Source organism: Muscardinus avellanarius, assembly GCF_963383645.1.
Source record: "Muscardinus avellanarius genome assembly, chromosome: 5".
Taxonomy (NCBI): domain Eukaryota; kingdom Metazoa; phylum Chordata; class Mammalia; order Rodentia; family Gliridae; genus Muscardinus; species Muscardinus avellanarius.
In genome coordinates, this window is record NC_137790.1 from 25,237,629 (window position 1) to 25,252,858 (window position 15,230).

Consider the following 15,230-nt stretch of genomic DNA (forward strand, 5'->3'; position numbering starts at 1 on the left):
ACTCTCATATACTAGGAACTCTAAATTATTTATTTATTTATTTATTTATTTATTTATTTATTTATTTATTTATTTATTTTGTGGTACTGGGGTTCCTGGAAGCCCTTCTACCTCCGGGCAACATTCCCAAACCTATTTTTACATTTTTATTTGGAAACAGGGTCTCCTAAACCAGCCCGCGGGGCTGGCTTCAAACCTCCACGATCCTCCTGTCTCTGCCTCCCAAGTGCGGGGATTACAAGCGTGCGCCACCACGCCCGGCAAAACTCTAAATTATTTTATCTGGTTTTAAGATTGACAGTCACGGACTATAGCCATAATTTCTGAATTATCTCCATGTTCTTTTTGTGAACAATTTATATGTGAAGGTTGTATACAATTACATACAACAAAGACCTTCTTAAAACTTCCACTTTTTATTACAGAGCTTAAATATTCTACAGGGGAAAACATGAGGAAATATAACCACATTGTAAAATTCACATATTCAGCCAGGAACAATGGGTTATAGGAGGAATTCTTGAAAAAAAAAAAAAAAAAAGGAAATCCTATAGAGGAGCACACAAGACAACCTAAAGGTGGAGAAAGGAGGGGGGAAGAGGAAAATCTCTTAAACACACAATGTATTTAAACATATCAAAGTCAACCACTAAGCCAAGCAAGGGAAGGAGGGATAGGGAGGGAATGAGGTGGGAATTGGGTAGGGGTTAAATCAGCAATGTGTACATGTTTGTACACACAAGTTTTTTACCCCAATATGATGTTTGAATATAATGCACCAATAAAAAAATTTAAAAGGAAAAAAAAGAAAAATACATACTCAGGAAACAAATATATTTACTGCTAGTGCAGTAATTTTGTTCTTTACAAAGTGATCCAGATGTTATCTCATGTTTTATTTTTAATTTTTTTACCTTTTACTTTTAAACCATTTTGGGTAAAAGAGAATACATAATTTGAACTTTTTCCACAACAAATATCAATCTCCTAAAGAATATTAATAATTCCTTAATTTGTTTGATAATCTTGTACTGTTTTTACACTTGTGGCTTTACATATCAGGGATATTTGTAATAGATTTTGTTAAAAAAATAGAAAAATGAGCTGATCAGAGCATTGGAAATTTATGTTTTAATTTACCTGGGGTGCTTTACTCACACACTCTCTGTTTTGTTTTCCTACTGCAGTAGAGTGGATTTATAAAATTTCCAATATTAAACTGTATTTTATATATTAAAAATTGATGCCATCAAGGTTAATTTGTGATTAAAATGAATATCCCACAGTCTTGAATGATTTAGAGCTATTTTCATCTCCTTTGTTAAATGTAAAAATTTTTAAAACAGTGTCTTCATATACTATTCGATTATAAGCAATAATACTTGAAGTTTGACTTCTGTAACTAGAACTATAATTTCAAACTAGTATCTTTTTTATATTTTAATGTCATTTTAGAGACAATAAGATAGATGCAATTTCATATTCCAATGAGTTGTAATTCAGTGAATTATTTTTGTAATCCTAAGGATTGAACCCAGAGACATTTTACCTCTGAGGTACACCACCAGCCCAAATTTTATTTTTTATTTTGAAACAGGATATCACTAAATTGTAGAGGGCCTCACTAAGTAGCTAAGACTGGCCATAAGCCTAGATCTTCTTGTCTCAGCCTTTCAAGTATACCAAGCAATGAAAATTTTTGTTGCTCTTAAAATCTAATTTTCTTAACAAATTTCTTACTAGTAGGAAGGGAAGAATAATCCAATATATTTTTCTTATTTTAAACAAATAATAGATTTAAGGAAAATATTTTATTTTAATTCTAACATAAATATTGTCACTTGAGAGATAGTATAAAACAGTTAAATTTCACACAAGGGTGGCTTAATGTTTGCCTATGGTTACTATATTTAGAAGAACAATTAGGTTTATTTTTCCTTTCTGAATCACCTCAAGTAGAAATTGAATAAATATGTTTTTCTCTACTAGGTAAAATATTTTTCATATAACACACATATTATCTGTTAAAAAGATACACAAACACACACACACACACACACACACACACACACACACCTGCTAAACACAGAATTGCCCCCCAATCAATATTTATGCAGGTAGTTACACTTCTAATACTTTCAGTAGCCAACAAAACTATTTGGAAGAAATGATGTCTAAACTTGCATTAACAGTATCATTAGATAGAATGGCAAGTAGCCCCCAACACACTCAAATCTGAATCTCTAGCACCTGAGAATTCCAATATAAGAAAAGAAATTCTGCATATGTGTTTAACTGTAATGATTTTAAAATGGGGAGATTGCCCTGGATTACCTGGGTAGACCATTGTAAACACAAGTCCTTCTAAGATGAACACTTAAAGACCAAGGAAGGATGTATAATAACAGAGGCAGCGATCAGACTGGTGCAAATCCAAAAGATCTGATGTCAGAAAATCACCAAATTCTAAAAGCTGAAGAAAGGCAAAAGCAGGCTCTCTCCTAAAGAATCTAGGAGACATTTAGCCTACCTTTCAATTTTAGTCTACCTGCACAAATTTTTGTATCTCTAACCTCCAAAATCATAGGATAATAAATTTACACTGCTTTAATCTGCTAAGTTTGTCATAAATTAGTACATCAGTCATAGGAAATGAAGGAAAAATTATTTTATTGATTTGTGTTTCCTTGAGTATTTCAAACATAGTTTTCTCTAACACAAATCAACAGCCATACACATATATGCACACTCACACATGCACACACTTATACATGTGGAAAAAAATTAAATGTCCTTGATTATGCATTATTTTATTTACTTTTAATGACTATTCCCTAACCCTTTGAAATATTTTTCTCAACATACAGCCATAAAAAACTTTATTAACATGTCAATAAATATATGTTAAGATAATATTTCCTCACATAATTTATCGTAAATTTTACCACAGTTTTGAAAGTATAAGCCTACTTTTTAGTTTTCTGTGCCTTTGATGAAAGTCATATATATAGAAATATTGTGGAGCCAAGATGTAAAATAAGACATTTTATGAAAATTTTAAAACAGAGAAATATAATGTTTTGTTATATTCATGATTTAAAAGTATTATATTTAATGGGAAAGGGGAAAGAAGTTTAATTCTTGTGGCTCAGAGCTCAAATTGGAAATGTAATGCTGAAGGTAAAATTAATACTCTAAATTATTTTATCTGGTTTTAAGATTGACAGTCACGGACTATAGCCGTAATTTCTGAATTATCTCCATGTTCTTTTTGTGAACAATTTATATGTGAAGGTTGTATACAATTACATACAACAAAGACCTTCTTAAAACTTCCACTTTTTATTACAGAGCTTAAATATTCTACAGGGGAAAACATGAGGAAATATAACCACATTGTAAAATTCACATATTCAGCCAGGAACAATGGTGTCCACCTGTAATCCCAGTGCTTAGGAGACTTAGACAGAATGATTTCAGTTTTGTGGCCAGTGTATAACCAGAGAGATGGTTTCAAAATAAAAAATAAACTAGGGCTGGAGGTGTACCTCATAGAGTGCCCCTATGATCAATTTCCACTTCCACAAAACAAACAACGAAAACCTCATATGTTCAGAAGTTTGACACTGATTTTTTTTAATTTAAATTTCTTTGAGTATCTACATATTCACCTGCTATAACATGTTGGCGCCATGTATGTTTTTTAACACCAAATTTGAATGTATATAATTTGCATTGGTACATATACAGGAAGACATGCATTGATTTGTTTGTAAAATAATTATTTTATTTTAAAATCATTTAATTTATAAATATATAAATAAAATTTATATTCATATATTATAGTTACATTATATTTTATTACATATTGTATTTATGTTATATTTTATTTATATATATATAGTAATGTTTCCTTGAAAATATCATTTGTGTTTAGCAATGTGTGTGTGTGTGTGTGTGTGTGTGTATGTGTGTGTGTGTCCAAATCTGCCCAGAATATAATGACCCTCAGTTGATTTCATCTAATTATTGTTTGACCATCCTGGATTAGTAATTCCTAACATTTACATGATCACCTTCCTAGTACTTTACAAGGTATGCCTGTATATTATGAACTCAAAAAATGAATTGAGTTGATTGAGTTGAAAAGGGTTACCAAAATATACCATTTGTTAAATGATGTTTGCTTTTCCAACTTACTAGTATATTTGAATAATCCAGTTGTATAATTACCATCAGTCATACTTGCTTATTATACAACATTTTTTGTGTGTGTGGTACTGAAGTTTGAACACAGGGACACTTTATCTCTGAGTTACACCCTCAGCCCTATTTTTTATTCTTTATTTTGAAACAGGGTCTTACTAAGTTTCAGAGGGTCTCATTAAGTAGCTGAGGATGGCCCTGAACCAGCGATCATCCTTTCTCAGCCTTGAAAGTGCTGAGATTAAAAGCATGTACCACCACACCCAGCTTATCATATAACTTAATGTTTGCATTCATTCCTGATAGTGAACAGAGAATTTACACTAAATCATTTAAAATTCATCTAGTATAACATAACACTTTATAATAACCTAAAGTGACTTTATAGTATATATGATTTTAAAAGAACATTTCCTAAATTTTGAATATTTTTTGTCTTTCACAGTTATATATATATATATATATATACACACATATATATGTATATATATACATATATATAATATATAATATATATATATGTATATCTTATTTATCTTATTATATATATATCTTATATGCTAGGAATAATTATATGCTAGGAATATATATATATATCTTACTTATCTTATAAATATATATATATTTATCTTATTTTAGTGTCGTTTTAAATTAAAAATTATAGTCCTATTTTTCTTATCTGAATTTATGATGAAATCATTGATTTAGATGTATTTTTGGCTGGTAGCAATATAATAATATTTCACCTGTAGTTTTACAAAATTGTAATGATATTTTAGACTTTTTAAATAACAACAATTTTTGACACATGTGCAAACACCCAACATGTTATAGCAGGTGAATATGTAGATACTCAAAGAAATTTAAATTAAAAAAAATCAGTGTCAAACTTCTGAACATATGAGGTTTTCGTTGTTTGTTTTGTGGAAGTGGAAATTGATCATAGGGGCACTCTATGAGGTACACCTCCAGCCCTAGTTTATTTTTTATTTTGAAACCATCTCTCTGGTTATACACTGGCCACAAAACTGAAATCATTCTGTCTAAGTCTCCTAAGCACTGGGATTACAGGTGGACACCATTGTTCCTGGCTGAATATGTGAATTTTACAATGTGGTTATATTTCCTCATGTTTTCCCCTGTAGAATATTTAAGCTCTGTAATAAAAAGTGGAAGTTTTAAGAAGGTCTTTGTTGTATGTAATTGTATACAACCTTCACATATAAATTGTTCACAAAAAGAACATGGAGATAATTCAGAAATTACGGCTATAGTCTGTGACTGTCAATCTTAAAACCAGATAAAATAATTTAGAGTTCCTGCCGGGCGTTGTGGCGCACGCTTGTAATCACCGCACTTGGGAGGCAGAGACAGGAGGATCGTGCAGGTTCGAAGCCAGCCGCACTGGCTTAAGAGACCCTGTTTCAAAAAATAAAATAGGTCTGGGAGTGTAGCCCAGAGGTAGAAGGGCTTCCAGTAACTCCAATACCACACACACAAAAAAATGTTTTGAAAGAACCTCTACAAATAATGAAGAGTTTTTGAAAACCATACTATTGATGTGTGCTCACAAGCATACTAAAACATGGTATGATAAAAAGCATCCTAGCTTATATCAAATTTTAATTAAACATTAAAGAAGCTTGTAGAGAAGGTCATCTGAAAACAGAATAACAAAATCTAGAATTTATGGATATGAATAAGAAGGAAATTTCAAAATTACCCTAATTTGCAGTTAATAAAACTAGATACGATCATAGAAATGAAGATCTTATTACTGAATAAACAATGATAATTTTCTATTTTTTTTTTCAAAATAATACCAATACCAAAATACAGTGTATGACAGCCCCAACAAACAATGGTTATAGAAATAGGAGCCAGTAGTAAGTGTGAATAGCTAGCATATTTTGTACTCTATTTGAAATTAGAAATTTTACATATATTTCATAAAGTAGCAAATTTTATATGTAAGTATTTTAAGAGCTTAGCAAGCAATTAACGAAGGCTGCTAGTATATTCTAAGATGTAGCATCTTATTAAAAAAGCACCATTCAAACCAGGTGTAGTGACATATGCTTGTACATCCCAGCATTTGGGAGGCTGAGACAGAATGATCATAGTTCACAGACATTCCTGTCCTTAGTAGTGCCTACTGATTAAAAAATGATGATGTATATCAATCAGAAAATTTAATGCTTAGTATTGGATATTGTTATGATATTACATTAGTAGTTAATAATAAACTTCTGATCTTTTCCATGGTTGCTGGTAAGAGGAAACATTCCCTTAAAAAAGAAACTGTCCATCTGTCACCTTGCCTTGATGTATTAGTTCCCTGTATACTTACTGATCTATTAATTCTGGAAAAAATTGTAAGAGTAGAATGTACACAAAAAAGAAAGTATAAAATGTTTGCAGAAAAATGAATGAACCTGGAGAGTATTGTGATAAGTGAGATTAGCTAGTCACAGAAAGTGAAGGCTCATATGTTTTCTCTCATATCCTGAAGCTAGGGAGTAATTGGGATACAAGAGATAATGAGGAAGAAATCCCAGTGGGGAGAGAGAGAGGTGGTTTTGGTGAGGGTGTGTGTATGGTGTGTGGGAGAATTAATGAAGGTAAACATCCACTGATATTATGTCCATAAAAGAGAATCCCAGTGATAAAACTCTGTATTGGGAAGAGGGGAATGGAGTAGCTAAGGGAAAACCTACCAAGTGCTGCATTCATGTATGTCCATATTACTAAGAATTACATTACGATGTGAGAGTATAATGCACCAATAAAAGTATAAAAACAATTACTAATTCATAATATACAAAATAATATATACACATTTCCCTATGGATTTTCATATGTAATATGTAATTCCACAAATTTATAACCCAAAAAAATCAGTGTAGTATTTATATATTGAAGTAAAATTTATTGGGAAAGAATATGTGAACACAAGTGAAAAAAAATTTGAACCAAAGTTTTCAGGTTCTAAGGCTGAGGTTTTTCTGTGAAAGCAGCGATATTGTGTTAATTTACTATTTGATAACACTTTTAAACTACTTTCAGAAAAAAATATTTTTTGTTTGTATTGTTTATCAAAGTTTATTTTATGCAAATTACCAATAGTTTACCAAAAGTACAATATATTAATTTTTAGAAAGTCACGTAATTCAAAGTGAATTAATATCAACATGGGCCAAGTCATTTGTGTGCTTTTATAAAGCTATAAACTTCTGTGACTGTAAACATTACAACACTCACCTATTTAAGGTATAGTTAACATTCTAATAAAGTAGTGTTTAAAGGATGATTTATTTTACTATGCATAAAACTTGGCATGTTATTAAATATCCCTCAAATAATAAATTGCTTTTACCAGATGGAATTCCATATGACTACTATCAATAATGGGCACTTTCAGTGGCACCTAAGAAGGCAGACTTGTTTAATTATAATGCTGTATTTGGACATTTACCAAAACAGTAAAAAAGCTAATAAGGCAGCCACTGATGAATGTAATAATGATGGTCTTCCAAATTTCCCATTTCAAGTCTTAAGGTGAAATATATTTTTTAATGTGAAACTAGGCAAAAGATAAATTTGCAAGGATTTGTGGAATTTGTTATTTGTTTTAACAAATTTATAAAATATGTCCCTTCTCAAGAATTCATTCACATCTTAATGGGATAAGAATATTTTAGTTTATAAGAATTATAAAAGTATGATTTGAGATACATGTGTATAGTAGGGGACAAAAAAATTATAATTTAGCATATTATCATTATATATGTAATATATAATTTGTAATTAAATGAATAATTTATTATTAAATGAATAGTTTTTAGTTTAAATTACCCTATAATTTTACCTTCAGATTATATTCTAATTATATAATCCATCAAGAATTTAAATCGCTCATTAAATATTCTTGTGTAGCTTCTAAAATAAAGTTTTTTTCTTATAAAAGATTATCTTTTTCAGTTCCACATCATATGGGAGATAAATAAGACATTTCCATTGTTATTCATTAAAGTGAGTGTGATTTTACAGAAATAAGTAACAACAGAGAAATTCAGGTAGGAACCCAACTAATAATAAAACACAGCATGCAATTTTCTTTTATATTTTTAATAGCTTATAATTTGTGGCCTTAAAGAACTTTTCTCTGACTTACAATTGAAGCCTTGGTTGTATAAAGTTGATAAAATGCTAAATTCCTTTTAGTTTTAATCAAATAATGCTCTGAAGCAATTTGATAGCTGTCTTCACATATTTTATTTAGCCTTGATATTGTTAGCAGGCAAAGTAAAGCTGGTTGTTAAATTTTTCTTTGGTTAAGAATTATAGTTACTATTTAATAAGGAACAACCTTGCTAGGTAGCTCCTCAAGAACACAATTCAATCCTGTTTGTCAGTGTTCTCACAACTGTGATCCCAAAATTTTGACAATTACTTAGAAAAAGAGTATTTATTTGTTCACAGTTCTGGAGATTTCAGGGGTTCAGCCCATGTTAGGCCAGTTTATATTTTTAGAGCTGAGACTATGTCAATGGCATCAAGAAGCAGAGAGAGAAATAGAAAGAGGGAGAGAGAGAGAGAGAGAGAGAGAGAGAGAGAGAGAGAGAGAAGAGAGGGGAAAGAAAGAGAGAGGAGAAATAGAGGAGAGAGAGGAGAAAGAGAAAGAGGAGAAATAAGGGAGAGAGGAGAAAGAGAGAAAGGAGAGAGAGAGAGAGAGAGAGAGAGAGAGAGAGAGAGAGAGAGAGAGAGCGCTCACAAGTGCTTTGTTCCTCACAAGTCAAAAAGGCAAGAAGCAAGAAAAAAAGCTAGGAGGTGAGGAAACATGGAAACATATATAATCCCTAAGACCACAACCCCAGGAACCATTCCTCAGCAAACAAACCCTACCTCCATTATGGTTGCCTTGTCTATGTAAGGTATAGAGGACCATACTAAACCTAAACCATAACAAGTTCTGTTTTAAATGATTAGAATAGAATTATAAATTTTTCTCTTGAAGGAACAGAAAGTGGAATAAAAGAATTTGAAGGAATGGTAGGTCTACTAAAACTGGTAGGCCTTTTCAAGACTAGGAACATTAGAGAAATCAAAATGGTTAGCTTAATTTTTTTATATTTATTTGAGGTGTTACGTATTATCACAGAGCAAAATTCATTTGAGTCTTAGGAAAAGTGGAGATTCAAATTTACTAGGTCATATGTCAACATTTATGCCACAAAAATCGGACAAAGATAAAAAAACTTTCCTCATGGGTGTATCTGGATTTACAGATATTTTAAATATATTAATGTACTTTTATGTTTCATTTTTCTGTATGTACCACTTCTGTTTTGCCTAAGACATCGGTATGCCTCAAGATAGATTCGAATTGGGACAACAAAAGCAAAAAGAGTCAATACTTAACTTGAACCTGGGTATTTGAGGCTAAAACAAGAAGACCATACTAGTTGACTTTTCATCGGTTTGAAAAAATACCTGAGGTAAACAACTTTTGAAGAAAAAAGCTTTCTTTTGGCTCATGGTTTCAGCCAATGTTCATTTTTTCCTTATTGCTTTTGGCCTGTGGAGTTATAATACATCATAGAGGGGCTACACAGCAGAAGACTCTTCTCATGGTAGCTGAGAAGTAAAGAAAGAGAGGAAGGAACTGGAGGTCTCAAAAGCACCTTCAAGATCATTTAACCAAGGACCTAATTTCTTTTTACTTGGTCCCACCTCCTAAAGTTCAGCCACCTCCAAATGGCACCCCAGGCTAGAACTCAATCCTCTAAGACAGGGCCTTTAAGGAACATTTTAAATCTAAACTAAAGAAAGCATTGCCTCACTGTGAATTGGAAAACCTTTAGCATAGCAAGAACTGGGCTGGCCTACTTAATTTATGGAATTTTTATAATAAATATTAAATATAGAATAAGTTATAATAAAAGAACATTTTCTTATAAATAGAAAAAGAGAAAACTCATTCCCACAGTACCCAGTATAAATTTATTTATTTATTTTTATTTATTCATGTGTGTGTAGGTTTGGGGATGGAACCCAGGGGCATTTGACCTCTGAGCTACACCTCCTGCCCTAATTTTTTTTTAAATTCTTTATTTTGAAACAGGGTATCAATAAGTTGCAGAGGGCCTCACTAAGTAGCTGAGGCTGTCCGCGAACAGCGATCCTCAGGTCTCAGCCTCCCGATTGCTGGGATTACAAGCGTGCGCCACCACGCCTGGCCCCCAATTTTTTTTTTTTTTAAAGAAAATAAATAGCTTAGACTCACCAGACAAGAATTTTCACTTGTCTACTTCATCCAGTGAATGATTTATGTTTTTAAGTTAGAAACTTGAAAGATGAGAAACTTGAAAGATAAAGAGATCCCAAATAGGTGGAGAGATGCGTTTAGCATTATTTCTAAAATAAAATGATCTCTGTGACTATTTACTCAAGTCTCCCAAAGATAGTTTATGCAATGAATGCTTTAGAACTTCAGTGTTTATCTCCTCTAATCAGAAAAGGTACATCTTTCAGATATCACTGGAGAGAAGAGAGAGAACATGATTAGCAGAGAAAGATATTCTAGTTTCTAATATCCTGGTTTTGGCATGCAGAAATCTGAAAATTCCTTTTTTTCTTTTTTTGGTGGTGGTACTGGGGATGGAACCCAGGGGCCTTCTACCTCTGGGCTACACTCCCAGACCTATTATGTTTTTATATTTTATTTGGAAACAAGGTCTCTTAAGCCAGCTGAGGCTGGCTTCGAACCTGCGTGATCCTCCTGTAATCCCCAACCTCCCAAGCGCAGGGATTACAAGGGTGCACCACCACACCCGGCATAAATTCCTCACTTTTAAGGAAGAGGCCAGAGACACCCAGAGACCGGTTGGACCAAAACAGCCCTTTTGTGAATTAATAAATACAACTTTATACAAAATAAATAAAATAATGAAGACCTAGTTTCCAAATGCAACATGTAAAGGTGGAGAATGTGAGATTACTACAGTTTTTCAAGAATAATTTATATGTAGTTTATAACAGTTCCTTCTCAGCTCTGTTTTAGATTGAATTTTAAATGATTAAGAAAATTGTACTATGTTTTAGTATAATAAGTACAGCGATGTTGCTTCAGAAAAAATGGATCATGCTTCTGCAATGAATTCTAAGAGACTATTAAAATATACCCTCCAGTTTCAATATTATCACCAGTAACAGCTTGACATATGAAGCAATGTCTTCTGCAAAATATTTGTCATGCTCATCCTATTCATCACCATGTTTTCCCAAATGTCCCTCGTGCTCATCCTATGCATCCTCAGAGCTTTCCCAAGATTTTAACTAAAATTTCCTCATGATATTTCTGTTTGTGCCATATACTTAGTTCTAAAGTCATTAGGTTTGTTCAAGATATCATACCAATCCTAGGTATTTACCAATAAATTATGTACTGATATTTTATAACAGCAAACTAAACATACTGATGTGTCTTACAACAACATATTATCATTATACATCATGATCTCCTGAAATAGAAATTACAATGGAAAACTACAACCACGTCTCATACCTGCTTCATACTGTCAGTGCTGGTGTTGTCATTAGCTGGTTTCTTTTCAGCTTTCTGTTTTAGTCTCTGTTTAAAGACTCTCAACATAGCTAGTGTTATTTCCTCAAAGGATAGCAAGAGTGTCAGGTTTCGCATTGATATTTGGGGATCCGTGAACAATGTAAGAGAATATTTTGTTCCTTCTAAGTGGAAGAATAAGTTTGACATCATTTTTTCTGAATATTTGAAGAAGGTACAGTAAATCCCAGATTTAAGTGGAAAAGGCAAAAACCTCAACTCTTAGCATGAGACATGTGGAATTTAACCTAATTCAAGGTTGTTCTATGTGAGAACATTGGTACTTTAGTCACCACCACTACCACTGCTGTCACTTGACATCTCAGATTATAGAATATGAAATATGGCCATCCTGATTTCATACAATACAGTCCACATTTTTATTGGTAGTAATAAAAATCATCAAGAAAGTGACTTTTATTTCATTTGGGCTGTACATATTTGACACATGAAAAACTAATTTCTGTATAGAACAACAGAGAGGAAACAAAATAAAGGTAGTTTTTATCTTCCTAAATTAACAGATAAGAGGAAAGACGAAAAAGAGTTTCATACAGTCAATTCTTAGTACTTTCTCCAGAAATAATATTCTCATAAAGCTCTTTGAGACCTGTTAAAAGGAAACTAGTGATTAAAGAAAATTATAACATTGAGAATCATTGCAAAGTGCAGCATGAAAATGAGGTATAAAGAATGTGGAATTAAAAGTGAATATCTTTTATGCCTTTCTTAATTTTTCGTACACATAATAAATAGAGAAAATAGAGAATGCATTAATAGACTAAGGATAAATTACCAGTCTGAGGTTTTGCCCTCATGAGAAAAGATTATTACAATTTTCCTATTAAAGAGGGATTTGCAGTACAATATATAGCTGCGGTATTTTCTAAACTCCTTCAATAATAAAATTATCCCAAAGTCTTTAAAGATACCAGTTCCCAGAATTTTTTTCAAACTCACTAAAAAGGATTTTCATTGGGACCTATTGAGAAAAATTATATTATCAAATATCTCAACTGATTTTTTTATCAATTTGAAGTTTGGGAAACATTATAGTGCATTATTTCTATTTATTCCTATTTTTTATAGAAAATTTTTACTTAGTCTTTAGTAGTTGATAGCACAGGACTATATAATAATTGATATTAAATATGCATATGTTGATTGAAAGACTGGTCATAAGATGATTCCCTGAAAGCTGATTCATCATTAAAATCATTGCAAAGCTTTTTACATTAAGTTTATTATCTTTCCATTGAAACAGTATGGCATGCATTTAATATGTTGTTTTATTCTGTGTGTAGTAACTTACTCTAACTTCAATTTGTACATCAGAACAATGTCAGGTATTTTCAAATCCATACAGGTGTACCCCAGTGATGGCAATTGCAAGTATTTCAACTTCCTTTTCATTTAATAACAGAGAATTTGTTAAAAAATGTAATGAAATTTCTTTATCAGTTTCTAAGCCTAAAAATAGTAGCTCGTTAATATAATGAACGCAAAAGATGTATTCTTACTTGCTGATTAGTGTTATCCATATCTGAATTAACTAGATAAATGATTTTAGATCTAGTTTCCTTGTTAAAACTGAGGAGGAGTCAAGCAAACCTCTACACTGGCTCAGTGAGCTGTTACCCTATAATCTTTGTGCATTCTGATGTCCAGGAACAGATCAGATGAGTTGGTTGTATGTTAATGACAATATAAGTAGAAGAATTCTTCCTCAAAAATACTATTTTTTGTTTATTCTTTAAAGTTTTCTTTCAAAGTGTCATTAGAAAATTAAAAATGACAGAATTTGGGAATTAAATTAAGCTTGCAGAAAACTGTATTAGACTCTTTGCATTTTCATTTTGATATATAATTTCATGTAGAAACATTTGGTCTGGGATCTCTTTTAAGTAGGCTTATTGAAATGGGAAATTAAACAACCCCCACTTATCACTGGAATTTTGTGACTTTATTAATATATAATTAAAATGAAATATGATGCATATATTCAAAGTGTATAATTTGATAAATGTTTTCATGTGTATATAGGTTTGAAATCACCGCTACATGCAAGATAGCCAATCTCAAGCTAACACTGGTCTCTTTTGTAGCACTAAATGTAGTTTAAATATTTAGATGTGTATGTAAATGTAATGGCAAAGCATAAAGTATTTTTGTTTGTCTTCTATGATTGAATGTAATCATCATGAGATACAGTCTTGTGGTTTATGTGTGATTAATCATTTGCATTTCAGCAAAGTAATGGATTATATAGATAGCAGTGTTTATCCATGTACATACCTCTTTTTCCGGGAAAGGAGATATGTAGGGATATATTTATTTATCCTACATAAACACATAGCAGTTGATTGGCTGGAACATGTTTTTACTCTTCTCACTATTTTTATTTTGTAGATTTTTTTGTTTGTACATGAAATGGGTTTTGTTTTTAAATGTGTTATTAAATATTTTCTATTTTTAAAAAATTTTATTGGTGCATTGTAGTCATATATCTTAATGGAGTACAAGATGGCAGAGGCCTACATGCACACATCACCCAATTAGCCCTTACCCAATTCCTACCCCATTTCCTCCCCCTTCCCTCCTTCTCATGTTTGGCTTAGTGATTGTCTTTGATATATTTGTGAATGTATATCATGTACATTAGGGAATTTCCCTCTTTCTCCCTCCCATCTCCCTTAGTAAGATTGCCTTATTTGATTATCTATAGTTTCTCTTTCTTCATCAAGAGTTCATCCTATGACCCTTTTTTCCCTAGCTTCCACATATTAGGTAGATCATTCTATTTCTTACTTTTTGTGACTCACTAATCTCACTTAGCAAAATGTTCTCCAGTGGCTAGAATATTTTAATCATATGACTATTAAGTATGATTAACATTTTTTAAATGTTTCTGTTTTGAAAAATATAATCTCTTTATATTCCCACCTGTAATATCTGAGAAATTAATTTTCTCTACATTATCACCAATGCTTGATAGTTAATCTTTCTTAAAATTTTAATTATGCTAATAATTGTATGGTAGTATCTCACTGAGATTATAATTTTTAGCTAATTACTAATGATTTCAAACACTTATATTCTTTATAATCTTTTTTCTTATCTTTACATCTTCAGTAAAGTGTCCTAATATTTTGCTAAATTTTATAAAAATATTAGGCTATTGGCTTTCTTAATGAGTTTTGACAGGTCATTAGATATTCTGCTACAAGTTCTTTATCAGGTATAATTTATAAATGTTCTCTTTGTGTTGTTTGTATTACTTTAAAACTATCTTTCATAATTTTTATAATATCAATTTATTATTTTTCTTGTATTTATGTTGTCTTAATGTTTATGTAATATTTACTTAACCAAAGCTTAAGAATATTTTCTAATTTTTTTT